The 20,911-nt window shown below is 45.4% G+C and overlaps 2 pseudogenes; one reads left to right on the forward strand and one right to left on the reverse strand.

Moving 5' to 3' along the window:
* Positions 1–1,358: 1,358 nt before the first annotated feature.
* LOC142869636 (uncharacterized) lies at positions 1,359–1,470 on the reverse strand (annotated as a pseudogene).
* Positions 1,471–12,775: 11,305 nt separating this feature from the next.
* Positions 12,776–13,756, forward strand: LOC105875514 (developmental pluripotency-associated protein 4 pseudogene; annotated as a pseudogene).
* Positions 13,757–20,911: the final 7,155 nt, after the last annotated feature.

The raw sequence follows: 20,911 nt of genomic DNA on the forward strand, positions 1-20,911 counted from the left end.
TCCTTCCCTCCTCCCTTCCTCCCTCCCTCCTCCCTTCCTCCCTCCCTTCTCCCTTCCTCCCTCCCTTCTCCCTTCCTCCCTCCCTCCCTTCCTTCCTCCCTTCCTTCCTTCCTTCCTTCCTTCCTTCCTCCCTCCCTCCCTCCTCCCTTCCTCCCTCCCTCCTTCCTCCCTTTCTCCCTCCCTTCTCCCTTCCTCCCTCCCTTCTCCCTTCCTCCCTCCCTCCCTTCCTCCCTCCCTCCCTCCCTTCCTCCCTCCCTTCCTTCCTTCCTTCCTTCCTTCCTTCCTTCCTTCCTTCCTCCCTCCCTCCCTCCTCCCTTCCTCCCTCCCTCCTTCCTCCCTTTCTCCCTCCCTTCTCCCTTCCTCCCTCCCTTCTCCCTTCCTCCCTCCCTCCCTTCCTTCCTCCCTTCCTTCCTTCCTTCCTTCCTCCCTTCCTTCCTTCCTCCCTTCCTCCCTCCCTCCCTCCCTCCCACCTCCCTCCCTCCATCCCTCCCTCCTGCCTTCCTCCCTCCCTCCTTCCTTCCTCCCTCCCTCCTCCCTTCCTCCCTCCTTCCTTCCTTCCTTCCGTCCTTCCCTCCCCCTCCCTCCCTCTCCTTTCTTTCCTTCTTTCTTTCTTTTCCGAGACTCTCACTCTGTAGCCCGGGCTAGAGTGAGTGCTGTGGCATCAGCCTAGCTCACAGCAACCTCAAACTCCTGGGCTCAAGCGATCCTCCTGTCTCAGCCTCCCGAGTAGCTGGGACTACAGGCATGCGCCACCATGCCCCGCTAATTTTTTTTATATATTTTCAGTTGTCCAGTTACCTTTCTATTACTAGTAGAGACGGGTCTCGCGTTTGCTCAAGCTGGTCTCGAACTCCTGACCTCGCTCTGGGATTACAGGAGTGAGCCACTGCGCCCGGCCCTCTAGACATGTTTTGTTGACACTGTGATTAAAGTCCCATAAATAGAAGGTGCTATGTGTAAGACAGACAAGGAAAGAAAGGCTCGGAAAAGTTAAGCAGCTGTGCCTCAAGTCGCAGCCACTCAGTTGGTAAAGCCAAGCTGGGGTTTGAACATACCGTAAAAGTACACCATGGGCAAGGCCACTGGGCTCCAGAGTTCATGCCCGTCCGCTGCAGCTTGTAGGGCCACAAAAGCCTAGCTCGCTCCTGTCTCCCCCACCTCAGTCCACTCTTGCGCTGCAGCGGAGCCCCTGGCTCAAGGCAAATCAGATGCCGTCACCCACTGCTCAACACTTGCAGTGGTTCTTCCCTGACATTGGATGAAGGTGGAGCGTGCGCCTCCACTTTGCTGGCCTTCATATCCTCGCCCTGCTCTAGCCCTATCACGCCCCACTCTTCGCTCCTGCAACATGGAACCTCAGGCAGTTCCCTAACCAACCAGCCTCTCAGACCTGGATTTGCAAACAAATCAGCAGGGGTTTTTATAAAACAGATTCTACACTTGATCTTAGCCAAAAGGCCGAGAAGCGATTTTATAAAACAGATTCTGATTCACCAGGCCTGCGGTGGGGCTCTGGGTTCTGAAGTTCTAACAAGCTCCCAGGGGGTGCCAATTCTGCAGGTCCACTGACCACAGGTGAGTAAGGAGGCGCTGAACACACCGTGGTCCCCTCTCCTTTGACCTCTGCCAAACTTCCTTTCATGTGAAACTTTTCCCCTGTCTCTCCCGCCAAGGCGGCTCCGTTTCCAGGCCTCAGCTTAGGTGCTTCTGCCTCCAGGAAGCTTTCCGAACCTCTTCAAGACTGATTAGGAAATGTCTTATCTGTTAGAGATGTAAACAGAAATTGGTGAAATGACATGACGTCTGGATTTGTTTTAAAATACTCAACAAAAAAAGTGGGAACAGGAGGTAGATGAAACAAGAATGGCAAAATATTGAACATTGTTGAAGCTGGATGATGGATACATGAGAGCTCATTGTACATCCTCTCGATATTCATATGTTTGGAAGTTTCCAAAATAAAAAGGTTAAAAAATGAAGCCTGGGTTAGGTGTCACCCCGATGTTCCCCCTTAGGCCACTGCCCTGCCTGCCCCACTCCACCCCCACCCTAGCACTTACTGCACTGCACTGTGAGTTGTATGATTTTTCAAAGGCTGAGTTTATACCATGTTTTGTTCACTTTTGTATACCAGCCCCTAGCGCAGTGTTTGGCATAGAATGAATTCTCAACATATTTTTGTAGAATGATTGAATGAAAATCCTGCCAGGTTGTGTTAGTTGGCAGAAAAGAAACAAATCATTGGGCCTAGCGCGGTGGCTCATGGCCTGCAATCCTAGCACTCTATAGGAGACCGAGGTGGGCAGATCGCTCAAGGTCAGGAGTTCGAAACCAGCCTGAGCAAGAGGAAGACTCCGTCTCTACTATAAATAGAAAGAAATTAATTGGCCAACTGATATATATAGAAAGTTAGCCAGGCATGGTGGCACATGCCTATAGTCCCAGCTACTCAGGAGGCTGAGGCAGGAGGATCGCTTGAGCCCAGGAGTTTGAGGTTGCTGTGAGCTAGGCTGACACCACAGCACTCACTCTGGCCTGGGCAACAGAGTGAGACTCTGTCAAAAAAAAAAGAAAAGAAAGAAAGAAAGAAAGAAGGAAGGAAGGAAGGAAGGAAGGAAGGAAGGGAGGGAGGGAGGGAGGGAGGGAGGGAGGGAGGGAGGGAAAAGAAACAAATCATTGAAAATATAAGTTGAGGCTGGGCGCGGTGGCTCACGCCTGTAATCCTAGCTCTCTGGGAGGCCGAGGCGGGCGGATTGCTCGAGGTCAGGAGTTCGAAACCAGCCTGAGCAAGAGCGAGACCCCGTCTCTACTATAAATAGAAAGAAATTAATTGGCCAACTAATATATACAAAAAATTAGCCGGGCATGGTGGCACATGCCTGTAGTCCCAGCTACTTGGGAGGCTGAGGCAGGAGGATCCCTTGAGCCCAGTAGTTTGAGGTTGCTGTGAGCTAGGCTGACGCCACGGCACTCACTCTAGCCTGGGCAACAAAGCGAGACTCTGTCTCAAAAAAAAAAAAAAGAAAATATAAGTTGAAACAAAACAATGAATATTGTTCTGCTTTATATAGAGCCGTGCTGTGTCTGCTCCTGGAATCCTCTGTGAAGGTCACTGTGTCCCAAGAAAGATTTGATGGCACTTGAGAGAATCCATTTAAATGGTTAAGAAGAAAGCAAATTTAGACACTGGACCTCTTCTGTGTGTAAGACAGAAGGACGAATGGGTTTGTGATATTCGAGGCTGTTGGAACATAATTAATAGAGATCCATTCATTCAATCACCAAATAGTAGTTCAGTGTCTAAGCTTCAGATTTGTCTGCCATGATGCAAATACCACTTTTCCAAAGTAGCTACTTATATGAGCTTGTATGGATGGAACTTCATGTTTGCTGGCCAAATGAAAGAGGCAGAAGTGCGGTGTTTGGAGTAGGGTGGGATGTTGTTTTGCTTTGTGCAGGGAGACCCAAAAAGAAAGAGGAGAGAATGGGGCAGTGGAAGAGATGGTGAGGTGTCTGGGCCCCACCCCAACTGGACTAAAGGGGCAAGTCAGTGCTGGGGGTCAGAGCTGTTCTGTGGGACCCCAAGTGTCAGCACAGGGGCAGTGGGAGGCTGCCCCAGGAACTCTAGGGCTCGAGGGCCCTAGCACGGGGCCTAACTCAAAGTAAGTGCTGAGTCAATGTTTGAAAAACCAACAACTGAAATGAGTGCATTTGGAATAGTGTTGATTTTTGCTTTGCCTCTAAGCTAGAATAATAATTGAGCTCACTTATAGTCCATGTTATTATTACTATCTTGGTTACTGTGTTTATATAGCGTTAATAACTCCCCTGATCTCCCAAACTTCAGGAGAATTGAAGTTCAGTAATGAGGGAAATGCTCACTTGATTGTTTTCTGCTTTCTGTGGGAAGTCAGTGGCAGCTAATATCTGCTGGCCTCCATGAAGTCCTTGTCACTAATGGATTTTGTATATTTTTTTCCTTCCTGCTAAATGCAGACCTTAGAGAAACAGACCCTCCCTGTCTTTCCATTAAGAGAAAATTTAGTCTCATCTAGTCTCTGGCTGGTTAGGGCCCAACTATAGGTGGGCAGAGCAGACCTCAGCAAAATGAGCTGAGCAGAGAGAGGCTCTGGTTGTCTGGGTCAGGCTGTTTTAGCAGCGCGGGCAGACTCCGGTGCTAGCAGAGGGTGTGGTCATTAGGTGTAAACTTCACCTTGGAGACCTGGCCTGTCTGGGATGTGCGAGTGAGGTCTTCCTCACCAGCTGCCTCTTCCTCTTTTCCTGTGCCCCCAGGGGTCTCTGAACCCCTTTGGTCCCCGTTCCTCTCTGGATGCTGCTGCTTGCTCATGCAGCTGCCAGACATGATCCTTCCACTCCACATCCAGGGCCGCTGACTTCAAGTTTATGAGCAGTGACAGTCTGGTGCCCTTTAAACAATGTTCTTTCATTCATTCAACACATATTTATTGAGCCCCTGATATATATCTAGCACCATTCTAGACTTTGGGAATATAGCAGTTAAGATAGACAAAATTCCTAACCTCACACAATGTATATTCCAGTGGAGGGAATATGATATTCCTGCTAAACAAATGGACACACCAGAACTCCTGAGATGGTATGCATGGAGGGCCCATCCCTAAGGGAGGACTGCCTCATCCAGCACTGCTCTCTCTCTCCAACAACTTTAAACAGGTAAAGCCTGGTCCATGGGAACCACTCTAACAGTAAGCACCACAACAATGCATTAATCGCATGCACTATTCATAACAATCCCGTGGAATAGTCACTGGTATTAGACCATTTTGCAGATGAGAAAACAGAGGCTAAGAGAGACTGAATAACATGGCCAGGTTCACATAACTGTGCTTTGGCAGCGCTGGAATTTGAGCCCAAGCAGTCTGGGGGTATCACTCGTGTACTTTGCCCTGACACTACACTTTCCAGGGACAGAAAAGGAAAGCTATCTCAAGAGGACAACAGCAATGCTGAAATGGTGAAGGGAAAGCTTTTAGGGGAGTGAGGAGGTACAGACAGCCTGATCTCCCCCCACCACCCACAGCCTCTGCTGGCCCTTGATCCTGAAGCTGGAGAGGGAGGAGGCTCTCAGACGACCGTCCGATGCGCGTGTCCACTTAGTGGACTAAATTCCACTTAGTGACATTTGTAAGACTAGTGTTACAATCATTTGAAGCAACTATCATTTCTCTCCTAGGATAATCTAAGATGCTATTTTTACTAATGGAAATGAACACTGAGCATCTACTGTTTCTCAGTCACTGTGTTGGGCCCATTTAAATGTGAATTATGTATTGTCTTTGAGAAAAGCCAATCTGACTTTAAAAGGTTCAAGAGAGCCTGCCAAGTCCTGACTCCAACCTAGTTAGCTGTAATACTTGTGCTTCATTTAGAAACACAATTTAGGGGAGGCGGAGCAAGATGGCGGAGGAGAAAAACGACCAGCCAGAGTGTCTCTGCAGAAAAGACAGATTCTAAAGAAATTAGAAGAAAGGAGCTAGCAGACAAGCATACATCGGATGAGGACGGAAGGAGGGTACCTGAGACCACGAGAGACTCCACGGGAGGAGATTGTGGAGGAGAACTTGAAGCAGAGACCTCCGGAGCAGCCTGGAGACCAGCGGCAAGGGTAGGTGGAGCAGTTAACTTTTCCCTCCAATGCATCTTGGACTGCTGGTGGGCTCCCCAGCGGGTGGAGAGACCTGCGGACACCAGCCCAGAGACGGCCACCACAAGCAAGCGGTAAGCCGGTAGCAGACGCGGCACCAGGCTCCCAACTCCCATGGGCACCTCCGTGTGCACAGACATGAGCCTCGCGGCAGGCGCCATATTGCCTCCTTCTCCCCTCCCCCGTCCCTATCCGTGGCTGCCAAAAGAGACAATATAGCCACCAGCCGGAGGCATCTCCAGGGAACGGGACCTTTCCATTTGGGGCCCTACAGCTGACTGAGGGGAACTCAGACGGTGAGCTCCCCACCCGCCAGCCCTCCCAGGTGCTGCTGGCCCGGTGACCCCAGGAGAACGGGGCAGATCCTGAGGCTGAGAGACATTGACCCAGCTTGGGCTCCCTGTGGGTGAATTGGGACTGGCACTCCTCTCCCTGGTGGGGTCAGGGATTGAGTTCCAGGCCCCAGAGGTCAGACCTGCAGACCAGATCCTATGCACCCAGGTCTCACATTGCCCCAGGCACAGATGGGATATTTGTGAATGAGCCTACTGAGGTGTGTGTGCCTTCAGGGGCAGATCAGCGTGCTTGACGGCCACCCTCCAACCCTCCTCCCACAGGAGGGCCGTGCGCCCAGCCTAGGCTGCGTCCCTGCACAGGGAACCTCCTGGCCTGTATCACAGCTGGGGGGGGACCCGGTGGCCTGAGGTCATATCTGCTGGCAGAGGCCCAGGAAAGCTGTGGAGTTGGGGAGGGTGGAAAGGAGCAAGGCCCGCTCCAGAGGCGGGTCTCAGACGGCCCCACCCCCACACGCAGACTTTCTGACTGAGCGGGGCCATTCCAGCCCCTCCCTGACAGCTTTGCCCAGAAGCAGAGAAAAGACCTTTGACCCCGGCTAACTGCATTTGTCGAGCTTGAGGGCAGGCTTATTCAACCCAGCTCCACGCAGACTCAATCCTGGACCCGCCCCCACTGAGGTGGAGAATAAGGACACACCTGAAGTCCCAGGGCCCCACTCACCACACGAGGCACTAGAGTGCCTCTCCAGGGGAACAAGAGCTGGTTACAGGACACAAAAACAACACTGCAACAAGCTCCTCCCAGCAAGCAACACCTACTGACAGGGAGGTCACTCTGAACACCCTTTAAGTGCATATACTGACTCATCATACATGGTATGGTCGAATATCACCCACAAACACCACCTACTGGCTCAGAGACTAAACAGGATGTGCCATTATCCAAATGAAAATCTAAAGGTAAGAAGCAATAACTGATCTAGATGGGAAGAAATCAGTGAAAGAACTCTGGAAGTATGAAGGCTCAAACTGAAAGTACACCTCCAAAGAGGAACACCAGCCCTTTATAAATGAACATCAACCCAAATCAGAACACTAAAATGACAGAAGAAAAATTTCAAACATGGATTGTAAGAAAATTCAATGACTTGCAAGAAAAAATGGATAACCAACACAAAGAAACCACAAAAAAAAAAAAAATCCAGGACCTGGAAGAAAAATTCACTAAAGAAATTGAAATAATAAAGAAAAGTCAAACCAAACTCCTGGAAATAAAGGATCTATTCAGGGAACTACAAAACACAGTGGAAAGCCTCAAGAACAGGGTAGATCAAACAGAAGAAAGAATCTCAGAGATTGAAGATAACACCTTCTAATTAAATAAGTCAGTCACAGAGGTAGAGCAGAGAAATAAGAGAAAAGAGCAAAGCCTACCAGAAATGTGGGATTTTGTGAAGAAACCTAATGTGAGGGTTATAGGATTCCAGAAGGGGAAGAAAAAAATACACAAGGGTTGGATATGTTATTTGAAGATATAATAGAGGAAAATTTCCCAGGCCTTGCTAAAAATCGAGATATCCAAGTACAAGAAGCTCAAAGGACCCCCGGGATGGCAGGATGCAGTGGCTCAAGCCTGTAATCCTAGCACTCTGGGAGTCCGAGGCGGGTAGATTGCTCAAGGTCAGGAGTTCCAAACCAGCCTGAGCAAGAGCGAGACCCCGTCTCTACTATAAATAGAAAGAAATTAATTGGCCAACTAATATATATATAGAAAATTAGCCGAGCATGGTGGCGCATGCCTGTAATCCCAGCTACTCAGGAGGCTGAGGCAGTAGGATTGCTTGAGCCCAGGAGTTTGAGGTTGCTGTGAGCTAGGCTGATGCCATGGCACTCACTGTAGCCTGGGCAACAAAGTGAAACCCTGCTTCAAAAAAAAAAGGACTCCTGGGAGATTCAATGCAAACAGAAAGACATCATGACATGCAGTCATCAGACTGACCAAAATATCAACTAAAGAGGCCCTCCTACAAGCTGTAAGGCAAAAGAAGCAAGTAACATACAAAGGAAAGCCAATCCAAATAATGCCAGACTTCTCTACTGAAACTATACAAGCAAGGAGAGATTGGGGCCTCATTCTCACTCTTCTGAAATAGAATAATGCCCAGCCTAGAATGTTGTAAACTGCAAAACTAAGTTTTGTATATGAAGGAGAAATCAAGACATTCTCAGATAAGCAAAGACTGAGGGAATTCACCAAGACAAGACCAGCCCTCCAAGAAGTACTCAAAACAGTGTTACCCACGGATCAGCACAATAAACACTCACAAATGTGAATCCACTCAGAAGCTAAAGATCAAAGGCCAGATACCACAATGGCTCAAGAGAGAAAACAAAGCAACAAAGTTCAATCCATCAGAATGAACAGAAATCTGCCCCACCTATCAGTTATCTCAATAAATGTGAATAGCTTGAACTCCCCACTCAAGAGACATAGGCTGGCCAAATGGATTAAAAAAACACAAGCCAAGTATATTCTTCCTTCAGGAAATACATCTAACCTGCAAGGATGCATTTAGACTAAAAGTAAAGGGGTGGAGAATAATATTCCAAGCAAACAGAAGCCAAAAGGAAGCTGGCATGGCAGTTTTGATTTCAGATAACCTAGTTTTTAAATTGACAAAGGTAATAAAAGACAAAGAAGGTCACAATATAATGGTGAAGGGTACAGTTCAACAAGAAGACAAAACAATTCTAAATATGTATGCAGCCAACTTAGGTGCACCCAGATTCATAAAGCAAACTCTACTTGATCTAAACAAAGGATAAACAACAACACCATAATAGCCAGAGACTTTAACACCCCCCTGACAGCATAGGACATATCCTCCAAACAGAAAATTAACAAAGAAATAATGGAGTTAAACAAAACTCTAGAACAAATGGGCCTAACTGACATATAGGACATCCTACCCCAAAACCTGAATATACGTTCTTCTCATCAGCTCATGGGACATTCTCTAAGATTGACCATATCCTAGGACACAAAGCATATCTCAAAAAAATTTTAAAAATAGAAATTATACCATGTATCTTTTCAGATCACAGTGGAATAAAAGTAGAAATCAACCCTAACAGGAACTCTCATTTCTACCCAAAATCATCGAAACTAAACAACCTTCTGCTCAATGATCACTTCATAAATGAGGAAGTCAAGATGGAAATCAAAAGATTCTTTGAACTAAATGACAAAGGAGACACAAGTTATCAAAACCTGTGGGACACAGCTAAAGCAGTCCTGAGAGGAAAGTTTATTTCCATAAATGCCTATATCAAAAAGTCGAAAAGATCACAAATAGACAACCTATTGAATCAACTCAAAGAGCTGGAAAAAGAAGAACAGACTGACCCCAAACCCAGCAGAAGAAGTGAAATCATTAAGATCAAACCAGAATTAAATGAAACTGACAACAGGGAAACTATACAGAAGATTAATAAAACAAAAAGTTGGTTGTCTGAAATAAACAAAATTGATATGCCTTTGGCTAGACTAATGAAAAGCAAAAAAGAAAAATTTCGAATAAGCTCCATCAGGAACAATAAAGGAGAAATTACAACTGATGCCATGGAGATACAAGATATAATTTATGAATACTGCAAAAACCTTTATGCACACAAACTGGAAAATGAGGAGGAAATGGACAAATTTTTAGAAACACACAGCCTCCCTAGGCTCATCCAAGAAGAAATGGAATTCCTGAACAGACCAATATCAAGTACTGAAATTGAAACAGCAATAAAAAACCTTCCTAAAAAGGAAAGTCCCAGACCAGATGGTTTCACACCCGAATTTTACCATACCTACAAAGATCTGGTACCTATCCTGCAGAAATTATTCCATAACATCGAGAAGGATGGAATCCTCCCTAACACATTTTATGAAGTGAACATAACCCTGATACTAAAACCATGAAAGGATGCAACAAAAAAAGAAAACTACAGACCAATATCCCTTATGAATATAGATGCAAAAATTCTGAACAAAATTCTAGCTATTCGAATCTAGGTACTTGTCAAGAAAATAATCCATCACAACCAAGTGGGCTTGCTCCCAGGGATGCAGGGAGGGTTCAACATCCAAATCTATAAATGTAATTCACCATATAAACAGAAGCAAAAACAAAGACCATATGATCCTCTAAATAGATTTAGAAAAAGCATTTGACAAAAGTCAACAGCCTTTTATGATAAGAACGTTTAACAAAATAGGCATAGACGGGGCTTACCTAAAAATGATACAAGCCATATATGACAAACCCACAGCCAATTTATACTGAATGGGGAAAAATTGAAAGCATCTCCACTTAGAACTGGAACAAGGCAAGGTTGCCCACTATCTCCACTTCTATTCAACATAGTGCTGGAGGTCCTCGCTACAGCAATCAGACAAGAGAGCACAATTAAGGGCGTCCAAATGGGAGCAGAAGACATCAAACTCTCACTCTTTGCTGCTGATATGATATTATACCTAGAAAACCCCAAGGATGCAAACAAAAGCTTCCTTGAATTGATAAATGAATTAAGTAAAGTCTCAGGATACAAAATCAATACACACAAATCAGAGGCATTCATATATGCCAAAGGTCAAAGTGAGAACCAAATCAAAGACTCAATTCCCTTCAAAATAGCAACAAAGAAAAGTACCTAGGAATATATTTAACTAAGGAGGTAAAAGACCTCTACAGGGAAAACTATGAAACACTGAAGAAGGAAATAGCAGAGGATGTAAACAGGTAGAAGACCATACCATGCTCATGGGTCGGCAGAATCAACATTGTTAAAATGTCTATACTACCCAAAGTGGCCTACAGAGTCAACGCTATCCCTCTCAAAATACCATCATCATTTTTCACAGATATAGAAAAAATAATTTTACGCTTTGTATGGAACCAGAGATGACCTCGTGTAGCAAAAGCAATCCTAGGCGATAAAAGCAAAATGGAAGTTATCAGTTTACCAGACTTGAAAATATACTATAAGGCTATAATAATTAAAACAGATTGGGATTGGCACAAGACCAGGGACATTGACCAGTGGAACATAACAGAGATCTCAGATATAAAACCATCCTCATATAGCCAACTAATCTTCGACAATGCAGACAAAAACATACACTGGGGAAAAGAATCCTTATTCGATAAATGGTGCTGGGAAAACTGGGTACCTACATGTAGAAGACTGAAACAAGACCCACACCTTTCACCTCTCACAAAAATCAACTCATGCTAGGTAACAGACTTGAACCTTAGGTGTGAAACTATTAGGATTCTAGAGGAAAACATTGGAAATACTCTTCTAGACATTGGCCCAGGCAAAGAATTTATGAGGAAGTCCCCAAAGGCAATCATAGCATCAATAAAAATAAATAAATGGGACCTGATCAAATTCAAAAGCTTCTGCACACCCAAAGAAACTGTCAAGAGAGCAAACAGACAACTCACAGGATGGGAGAAAATTTTCATTCACAAGCTACACATCCGATCAAGGGCTGATAACTAGAATCTATTTAGAACTCAGGAAAATCAGCAAGGAAAAATCAAACAACTCTATCAAAAAGTGGGCAAAGGACATGAACAGAAATTTTTCAAAAGAATACAGAATAATGGCCAACAAACATATGAAAAAATGCTCAACATCTCTAATCATCAGGGAAATGCAAATCAAAACTGCAATGAGGTATCACTTATCTCCAGTAAGAATGGCCTTTATCAAAAAGTCCCCAAACAATAAATATTGGCGTGGATGCGGAGAGATAGGAACACTCCTACACTGCTGGTGGGACTGCAAACTAGTTCAACCTCTGTGGAAAGCAATATGGAGATACCTTAAAGCGATACAAGTAGATCTACCATTTGATCCAGCAATTCCACTACTGGGCATCTACCCAAAAGATCAAATGACATTCTACAAAAAAGACACCTGCACTTGAATGTTTATAGCAGCACAATTCGCAATTGCAAAGCTGTGGAAACAACCCGGGTGCCCATCAATTCATGAGTGGATTAATAAAATGTGGTATATGTATACCATGGAGTACTACTCAGCTTTAAGAAACAATGGTGATACAGCACCTCTTGTATTTTCCTGGATACAGCTGGAACACATTCTACTAAGTGAAATATCCCAAGAATGGAAAACAAGTACGACATGTACTCACCAGCAAATTGGTATTAACTGATCAACACTTAAGTGGACACATAGGAATAACATTTATCAGGTGCCGGGCAGGTGGAGGGGGGAGGAGGAGATGGGTATATATATACATAATGAGTGAGATGTGAACCATCTAGGGGATGGTCACACTTGAAGCTCTGACTCAAAGAGGGAGGGGAAGCATGGGCAATATACGTAACCTTAACATTTGTAACCCCATAATATGCTGAAATTTAAAAAAAGACTAGAAAATAAAAGAAGCACAATTTATATTTATAAATTAAATTGTAATTTCAAGGTCACTGCTGATTGGCAAGTAGAATTACTAAATGATATTTAACATAAATGAGGTTGAACATCCCACAACTTCTGGATGGCAGTGAGAAGAGGACCATGGAGCTGGCTTTTGAAATAGTTCCAGCTACCTTCTTCTGTGACCCACCCCTACCTTCAGGAAACATTATGTCCATGGAAGTAGCTTAGAATTCTAGCCTCTGCCCTCATTAGTTGTCATAACTGAAATGGTTAAAAGCAAGGATTCAGATTTTTTTTCTTTTTATTCAACCTCCACTTCTTTCCGAGTATGGAGAACGCAAGAGGCAAGGAGTGGAACTCCACAGAGAAGTCCAGGGAGGAATGTGGACATTCCGAATCTGAACAAGAGCAGGCAGAAACTGGAGGCGATCAGCAGGCTGCCAATCAACAGAGCACAGTGTTGCCGGGAACCTCAGTAAAGAAGGGGACCAAACGAAAAAGGTCTGCCAAGCATAACGAAGAGTCCTGCCCAAAGAAGGCGGCAGAATGCAATGACGACCCCAAACCTGGAAGAAGATACCAATTCCTCCCTTACCCACCAAACTGCCACCAGTGAATCTGCTTACATTGTACGGGCCTGGTGCCAGCAATTAAAGCTGAGCAGCAAAGGCCAGAAATTGGAGGTATATAGACGACTGAGTGAATATGCGTATCCAAATCAAAAGGATATTCCTTCCACAGCCAAGGAGGCCAAGATCCCGATATCATCAAAAAGAAAATCAAATGTAGAGAAGAAGGAAATGTCCCTGAAAAGTTCAGGGCAAAGGCTGTGCTGTGAGGGGACTGATCTTCCTGCAGTATGTCCTCCCCCTGAGGAGGGGTTCCCTGCCCCAGAGTCTGCCTCTCTTCTTGAGGGAGTTAATACAGTTGTGGTGACAACTTCTGCCCGGAGGCTGTGTTGGCTTCCTGGGCGAGAACTGCAGCCAGGGCTGGGTCATCCATGGAGGCAGTGGAATCTCCACAGGAGAACTGTGATGTCAGGTGGTATGTGGTCCATGGGAGAAGTCTCCCTGCAGACACAGATGGTTGGGTTCGCCTCCAGTTTCATGCTGGACAGGCCTGGGTTCCGGAAAAGATGGGAGACAGAGTGAGGGCACACTTCTTGCTTCCTGCCTGCAACTTTCCACCCCCGCATCTTGAGGACAATATGTTGTGTCCCACATGCGTTCAAAGGAACAAGGTCTTAATAAAAAGCCTTCAGTGGGAATAAAATACCATGAAAAAGGACTCATCTTTAATTGTAAATAAATAGCAGAAAAGTTGGACTGTTGATTCCATGGTGCCACTAACATTGACTCTGGTCGTCTTGACACCTGCTCACAGGCCATGCGGACTGGTGTTTTAAAGCAAAGACAGACCGTTACATCTCCTTCATTCACAAAACATTTTTCAAAGTTTTCTTAATAACCTGGGACTTCTAGCTTAAAGGCTAAAAACACAAGGCACTTTGTTAATATTGTATATACTTATAATTGTTTTGTTTATTTTGTGCCTAAAATGTTTAAGCTTGGGAGGGGGGCAAAGGAAATATATGTAACCTTAACATTTGTACCCCCCCTATAATATGCTGGAAAAAATAAAAGGAAAAAATGTTTAAAAAAAAAAAAAAGCAAGGATTCCCACCAGAATGGCTAAAATTTGAAAATTGACAGTAGCAAGAGGAGCAATAGGGTTCTGATGCACTGCTGCTGAGAGTGTAAGATGGTACAGCCACTGTGGACAACTCTTTGACAGTATTCTCCACAGGTGAACTCATGTATACCTTGCAAGCCCACAATTCCATGCCTAGGTATGTAAGTGAAGCTTATACATATATGTATCCAAAAGACATGTGTAAGAAGGTTCCTTATAGCACTTTTTGTAATAGCCAAAAACCGGAAACAATTCAAATGTCCAGCAACGCTGGGATGGATAGCACCACCATGGTATATTCACACAATGGAGATTGCTACAGCAAAAAGAATAGATGGTCTACAACCTCATGCAACTATGTGGATGGCTTTCCTAAGCATTATGGTCAGCAAAAATGCCAGGCAGGGGAAACATGCAACCTTATGAATCCATTTGTATAAAATTCAAAAACTGGCAAAATTCATCTATGTTGCTTTTATTTTTTTTTAATTTAAAAATTTTTTTTTGATACAGAGTCTTGCTTTGTTGCCCAGGTTAGAGTGCAATGGCATTATCATAGGCTCACTGCAACCTCAAACTCCTGGGCTCAAGAGATCCTTCTGCGTCAGCCTCCTGAGTGCCTGGGACTATAGGCCTGTGCCACCATGCCCGGCTAATTTTCCTATTTTTTGTAGAGACAGAGTTTTACTCTTGCTCAGACTGGTCTCTAAGTCCTGAGCTCAAGCCACCCTACCACCTCGGCCTCCCAGAGTGCTGCAATGACAAGTGTGAGCCACTGTACCCAGCCCTATGCTGTTTTTAAAAGCCAGGATAGTTGTTGCCTTTGAGAAAGGCAAAGAAGATGGAGATTGGGAGGGTGCTGACAGGGGCTCACGGGATGCTGGTTATGTTGCATTTCTGGGCCTAGGTGGTTGTTACATGGGTGGGTTCACTTTGTGATAATTTATTTATCTGTAAGCTTACGAATTTCAAACTTTTCTGTAACTTTAACAAATTTCTTTTTTAAATAATTAGGTTACACTCCAAAAAAGACAAATGATGTAGATATAATTTAAACAGACAGATATGGTGACAGGCCCAGGGGTGAGGGCAAGTGAATTCTGCCGCCTGAGATCCCCATTGCCCCAATATTTACCAAAAGGACTTGTGAGAAAGGCCAGGGGTGGGAAAGGGGCTTTCAATATCTTTGAGATAGGTGGGCCAGGGGCACATCTCACAACTCTAGGCCTGTATTGTAATAACAACTGCAATTTTATTTTTTACTTCTTTAAACATTTAACAGAAAAGCTCTTTTTGCAATGATTTAGTTATCATATGGACCAGGAGGAAACACATGGGAATTCACTCATTTTATTCTCAGAATGAGGAGAAGTATATGTTAATACTATCTATGAATCCATAAATATGTTTGCAGATCTCATGATGAGGGTAATACTTCCCTCAGTAGGAAGAAAGTGAACCTGTTCACAGCATTTTATCCAATGAGGAACTTTATAAGGATGTAGCTTAGGGTAAGGGGAAGGTGAGTCTCCCAGCCAGGTAAAGGCTCTGAGACTCAGTGGGAACAGGCTGGGGCTGGCTGCTGGGGCTGGGGTACAGAAGGACAGTTTATAGTTGGAATAAATGGCAGCTGCCTCTGTTCCTGTTGGTGGCTCTTCCTTTCCCTTTGTGAGACAGAAACTTCTGTCACTGCTCTATATATTTATCCCGCTCTACCCTCAAGGAAGAAATAGACACAAGACCCCTCATATTCCTGTTCTTGGTATAGCACTGAAGGGCTTACCTTCTATTATCTTTGGCTTCAGAAATCTATATGTCTGGCCAGGCACGGTGGCTCACGCGTGCAATCCTAGCACTCTGGGAGGCCAAGGCGAGAGGATCACTCAAGGTCAGTAGTTGGAAACCAGCCTGAGCAAGAGCAAGACCCTGTCTCTACTAAAAATAAAAACAAATTAATTGGCCAACTAAAAATATATATAGAAAAAAATTATCCAGGCATGGTGGCATATGCCTGTAGTCCCAGCTATTCAGGAGGCTAAGGCAGGAGGATGGCTTAAGCCTAGGAGTTTGAGGTTGCTGGGAGCTAGGCTGATGCCATGTCACTCTAGCCCAGGCAACAGAGTGAGACTCTGTCTCAAAAAAAAGAAAAAAAATCTATATGTCTTCCTTCCCAGCCTGGTATTATAATTCACACATTAACTCCCATGTGAGTTGTATTTAATTCATGCTAGTTTTGAGCCTGGGACCTCATGGAGTGCATGTGACTCATGGGTCTCTTCACCTTGGGAGCTGTGAGAACTAATTTTCAAGTTGCATATAACTCACGCACAAAAAACGATAAAAAATAACAAATGTTTCATTAAATTAGAAATTATTGTTTTGTTTTATTCTATTTTTGTAATAAAACACTGTTAGCCCCAAGGAAAAAATTTTTTTTCTCTAGTGTGGTAGTCAGTGTGTTAAATGAATGATTCAACAAAAAAAAGAGGTATTGGTCACTTTTTGTGATGTCTATAAAAGGCATACTTTCCAATCTCTTGTATTCATCCAAACAAAGCTAATACATTTTTTAAAATCCTATATTTGTAATCTGTGTGACCACAGTTGACTTAAGCCCAGATAAAGACAAGGTATAGCCAGACTGGGCTATGCCAGACTTTCCACACGGCAAATAAAAGTGGGCTCCGGCCAGGCGCTGTGGCTCACGCCTGTAATCCTAGCACTCTAGGAGGCCGAGGCAGGAGGATTGCTCAAGGTCAGGAGTTCAAAACCAGCCTGAGCAAGAGTGAGACCCCCTCTCTACTATAAATAGAAAGAAATTAATTGGCCAGCTAATATATAGAGAAAAAATTAGCCGGGCATGGTGGCTCATGCCTGTAGTCCCGGCTACTCGGGAGCCTGAGGCAGGAGGATTGCTTGAGCCCAGGAGTTGGAGGTTGCTGTGAGCTAGGCTGATGCCACGGCACTCACTCTAGCCTGGGCGACAAAGTGAGACTCAAAAAATAAATAAAGTGAGTCTCAAAAAAATAAATAAAAAAGTGGGCTCCTTCTTCTGTTCAGCTGAGCAACCCGACTCCCAAACTCTCAAAAAATTTAAATTCCAGAATCTTAGGACTAGAAGGGACCTACCTATGTCCTTGTGACTACCCGTCAGTCTTGCCCCTCCCCCCCCGCCCCCATTAGCCCTTTTATATGAACCAGGACTCTGCTGCAGCCAGAAAAAAAACAATTCTAGGCCTGTAAACAAGGTTTCTGGGGGGACTCTCTCGTCATATGTCCCAACTCAGACCCAAAAAAGCAATTTTTGTTCCTTTGCTAATGTCAGTTTTCTCTCTGAGTGATCACTGGCTAAGTTCAGATACTTCGTATGGCCTCCATTCTTCTGCAAATAAGGGCCAACACTGATAACCCAACGCAAAGGACAAAAGATTTAAACAAGCACCTCACAAAAGAGGATATCCAATTGGCCAAGGAGCATATAAAAAAGGTGCTTAACACCATTAGTCGTCAGGGAAATGAAAAGTAAAAGCACAACGAGATACCCCTACCCTTCCGGAATAACTAAAATGAAAAGGCCGAGAGCACCGAGTGCGGGGATGCAGCGTGAGGAACGCGTGCGCTGCTGCTGGGACTGAACGCGCAGCCGCGTAGGAAGGTGCTGGGCAGTGTCTCCCGTAGCTGAGCACACCAGCGGCTCCGCTCTTGGGAATGCACCCGACGGAAATGCCTACCAAAAACATAGTAAAGCATGTAGACAAGAATGTTCATGCCAGCTTTATCCCTGATGGCCAAAACCTGGATTCAACCCCACGCCCACCACGGGCGAGTGACTGCGCGGCGGCACACTCGGCGCTGCGAGCAGCGCACCGGCACCAGCGGCGGCCGCGCGCCGGCACGGCTGCATTTCCCGTGGTGCTGAGCGCCGGGAGGCCAGACGCACAGCGCATGCAGCACGGCCCCATTTCATGGAGCTCTCAAATAGGCAGCACTGCTCTGTGGCGAAAGATGTCAGGACAACAATTCCTTCGCAAGGTGGTGGAGCATTCGCCGGGAGGAGGTCTGGGCGGCGGCTACGCGGAGGTGTGGCGTGTGCATATATGCACGCACGCACAGCCCACCACGTGTGTACTTAAGGCGGTGCACCTGAGAGGGTGTGTAAGTTACTTTTCAATAAAAATTTAAATTTATAAGAAAGAAGGAAGAAACAAAGGAAGGAAAAAAGGACATAAGGGATGAATGAAAGGAAGATTGACAAACTCTGCCCTCTCCAATGCAAAATGGTAAGCCATTCTGGAAAGCAGGCATTTTCTTAAAAAGTTAAATGTTCACTTACCAAGTGACTCAACAATCCACTTTTAGGTATTTATCCTGAGAAATGAAAATCTATTTCACATAACAGCTTATATATAAATATCTACACCAGCATCGTTCGTATCTGCCAAAAGCTGGAAACAACCCGAACATCTCCCAGCGTCTTCCCACAGCTGTCACAGCGCGCCACGGGACGCTGCTCGCAGCGAAGAAGAATGGACTCCTGCTACATGCAACAACACGCGTGAATCTCAAATGTATTGTGCTGAGTGAAAACCCAATCTTGAAAGGTTACATACTATATTATTCCATTTTTATGACATTCTGGAGAAGACAAAAATATAGGAACAGAAAACAAATCAATAGTTGCCAGAGTTAGGTAGGGGGGAAGGTCTGGATACCAAGGGGCAGCATGAGAGGAATTGTCGGGGCGTTTGAATTATTCTGTATCCTGCCTGAGGTCCTGAGGTGGTGCTTACAAGAATCTATATGTAAAAATGTGTACCCTGTATACCAAAAAAGGTCAATTTTACTATATGCAAATAAATTTGTTTAAATAAAACAAACAAACAAAACAACAGCCACATACAACCCAAAACAAAACTGTCCCCTTGGCCAGGCGTGGTGGCTCACGCCTATAATCCTAACACTCTGGGAGGCCAAGGCGGGAGGATTGCTCTAGGTCAGGAGTTCAAAACCAGCCTGAGCAAGAGTAAGACAATGTCTCAATGTCTCAATTTCTTTCTGAAAACAGAAAGAAATTAATTGGCCAACTAAAAATATATAGAAAAAAAAATTAGCCGGGCATGGCAGTGCATGTCTGTAGTCCTAGCTACTCGGGAGGCTGAGGCAGGAGGATCGCTTGAGCCCAGGAGTTTGAGGTTGCTGTGAGCTAGGCTGACGCCACGGCACTCTAGCCCGGGCAACACAGTGAAACTCTGTCTCGAAAAAAAAAAAAAAAAAAAAAACCTGCCTCTCCTCATGAGCTCCAGCCCTCACTTCTCTGAGGAAGGGCAGATGGCAGAGGCCTTCAAGGACGAGGGCAAGGCCTGACTCCAAGCAGACATTCATGAGCTTAATTTCTCGTGCTACTGTTCACGTGCCTTTGGAATGATCACTGTCTTGTGAAACAGCGTTAGGTCACCATGCATCCCTGTGTGTTTGCTTTTTAATTCTTGGGCCTTTGCATTCAGAAGCAGCTGGAGCTGTCCCCCTGACTCCTCAAGGGAGAACGTGCTCTCTTAGGTTACAGTCGACACAGAGTCCCTGTAGGGGTGTAGAGGAGAACTCAGCGCCCACTGTATCCATCTTACCCAAAACCCTTGGCTCCTCCCAGCTGATGGGGCAGGTGTGAGCTTATTCATCCACATGGAGGAGATTCTGGGACTTAGCAGATAAAAATATTGCATGGGGCATACTTATACCGAAAAATCGCTCTTTGTCTGAAATTCAAATTTAACTGGGCATCCTGTGTAGTATCAGGCAACCCGGCTCCCAGGATCTCACTGCCCTGTGAGTTCAGAGAACAAGCACCCTCGGGCCCAGCACTTCTTCAACAAGCACTGAACAGATGAGCCCTCAGACAGATTCCTGGGTGGCACCTGTTACGCTGTGCTGCGTTTGTGTTGCCCGCCGACTCCCCTGCATGGCAAACCCCTCTGCAGTAAGGACAGTGCCGGATGCCGTCCTTTGTGCCCAAGGTGGGGCCTGGCTGGACGCAGCCAGGGTGCTCTGGGGAGGGTGCAGCTGCCTCCTGTAGGCTGTGAGTGCCTCCCCACCACCCCAAATCATAATAAGAAAAGACATTTTTAACTGTAGCAAGATATGTACTGACATGGAAAACTGACATTTTCTCAATCTTATGTTCATGAATAAAAGCATCTTTGGAAAACTTTGCTATATTTACAGTCTTCAGTGTACAATCTAAGAAAAAACTGCCTCCATCTAGTTCCTCAGCTAGCCTCTACCAACCAGATGGGCTCTCCTAAATTCTTCCTAGATTGAAATTGTGGAGCCAGCACAAATAGCTGACCGGTGGGTGTTTGTTATGTAAGCCAGTGGCATGAAAAGACTGCACTGTGGTTCTGGGTCTACATGTCTACCTCCCTGCTAGACTGGGATCCTCCACAGGCCAGCATGGTGTCCTGTATTGTCCTCAGGCCCAGCACGTGGCAGCAGCTCAGGAAATGCGGGTTGAGAGTCTACCAAGAGCAACAGTTCGTACTTGACATCACAGCTTCCCCCTCAGTGTGCATACCATACAGGAAGGCCAGCTCAAAAGCAGACCCCATATTGCCCTCTGGAGGTCAAGGATGCCCTCAAGGCCCACCCTAAGCTAGGGACTGGCAAGCAGCAGCCCAGAAAGAGTGTGTTCTAACTGCCCAGCAAGTCCTCTGAATAAGCCCAGTCTTCACTTACAATTCATAAAAGGACCTCTGTCTCAGGGCAGCCTCAGCCTTGT

This window comes from Microcebus murinus, chromosome 2 (assembly GCF_040939455.1).
Source record: "Microcebus murinus isolate Inina chromosome 2, M.murinus_Inina_mat1.0, whole genome shotgun sequence".
NCBI classification, from domain to species: domain Eukaryota; kingdom Metazoa; phylum Chordata; class Mammalia; order Primates; family Cheirogaleidae; genus Microcebus; species Microcebus murinus.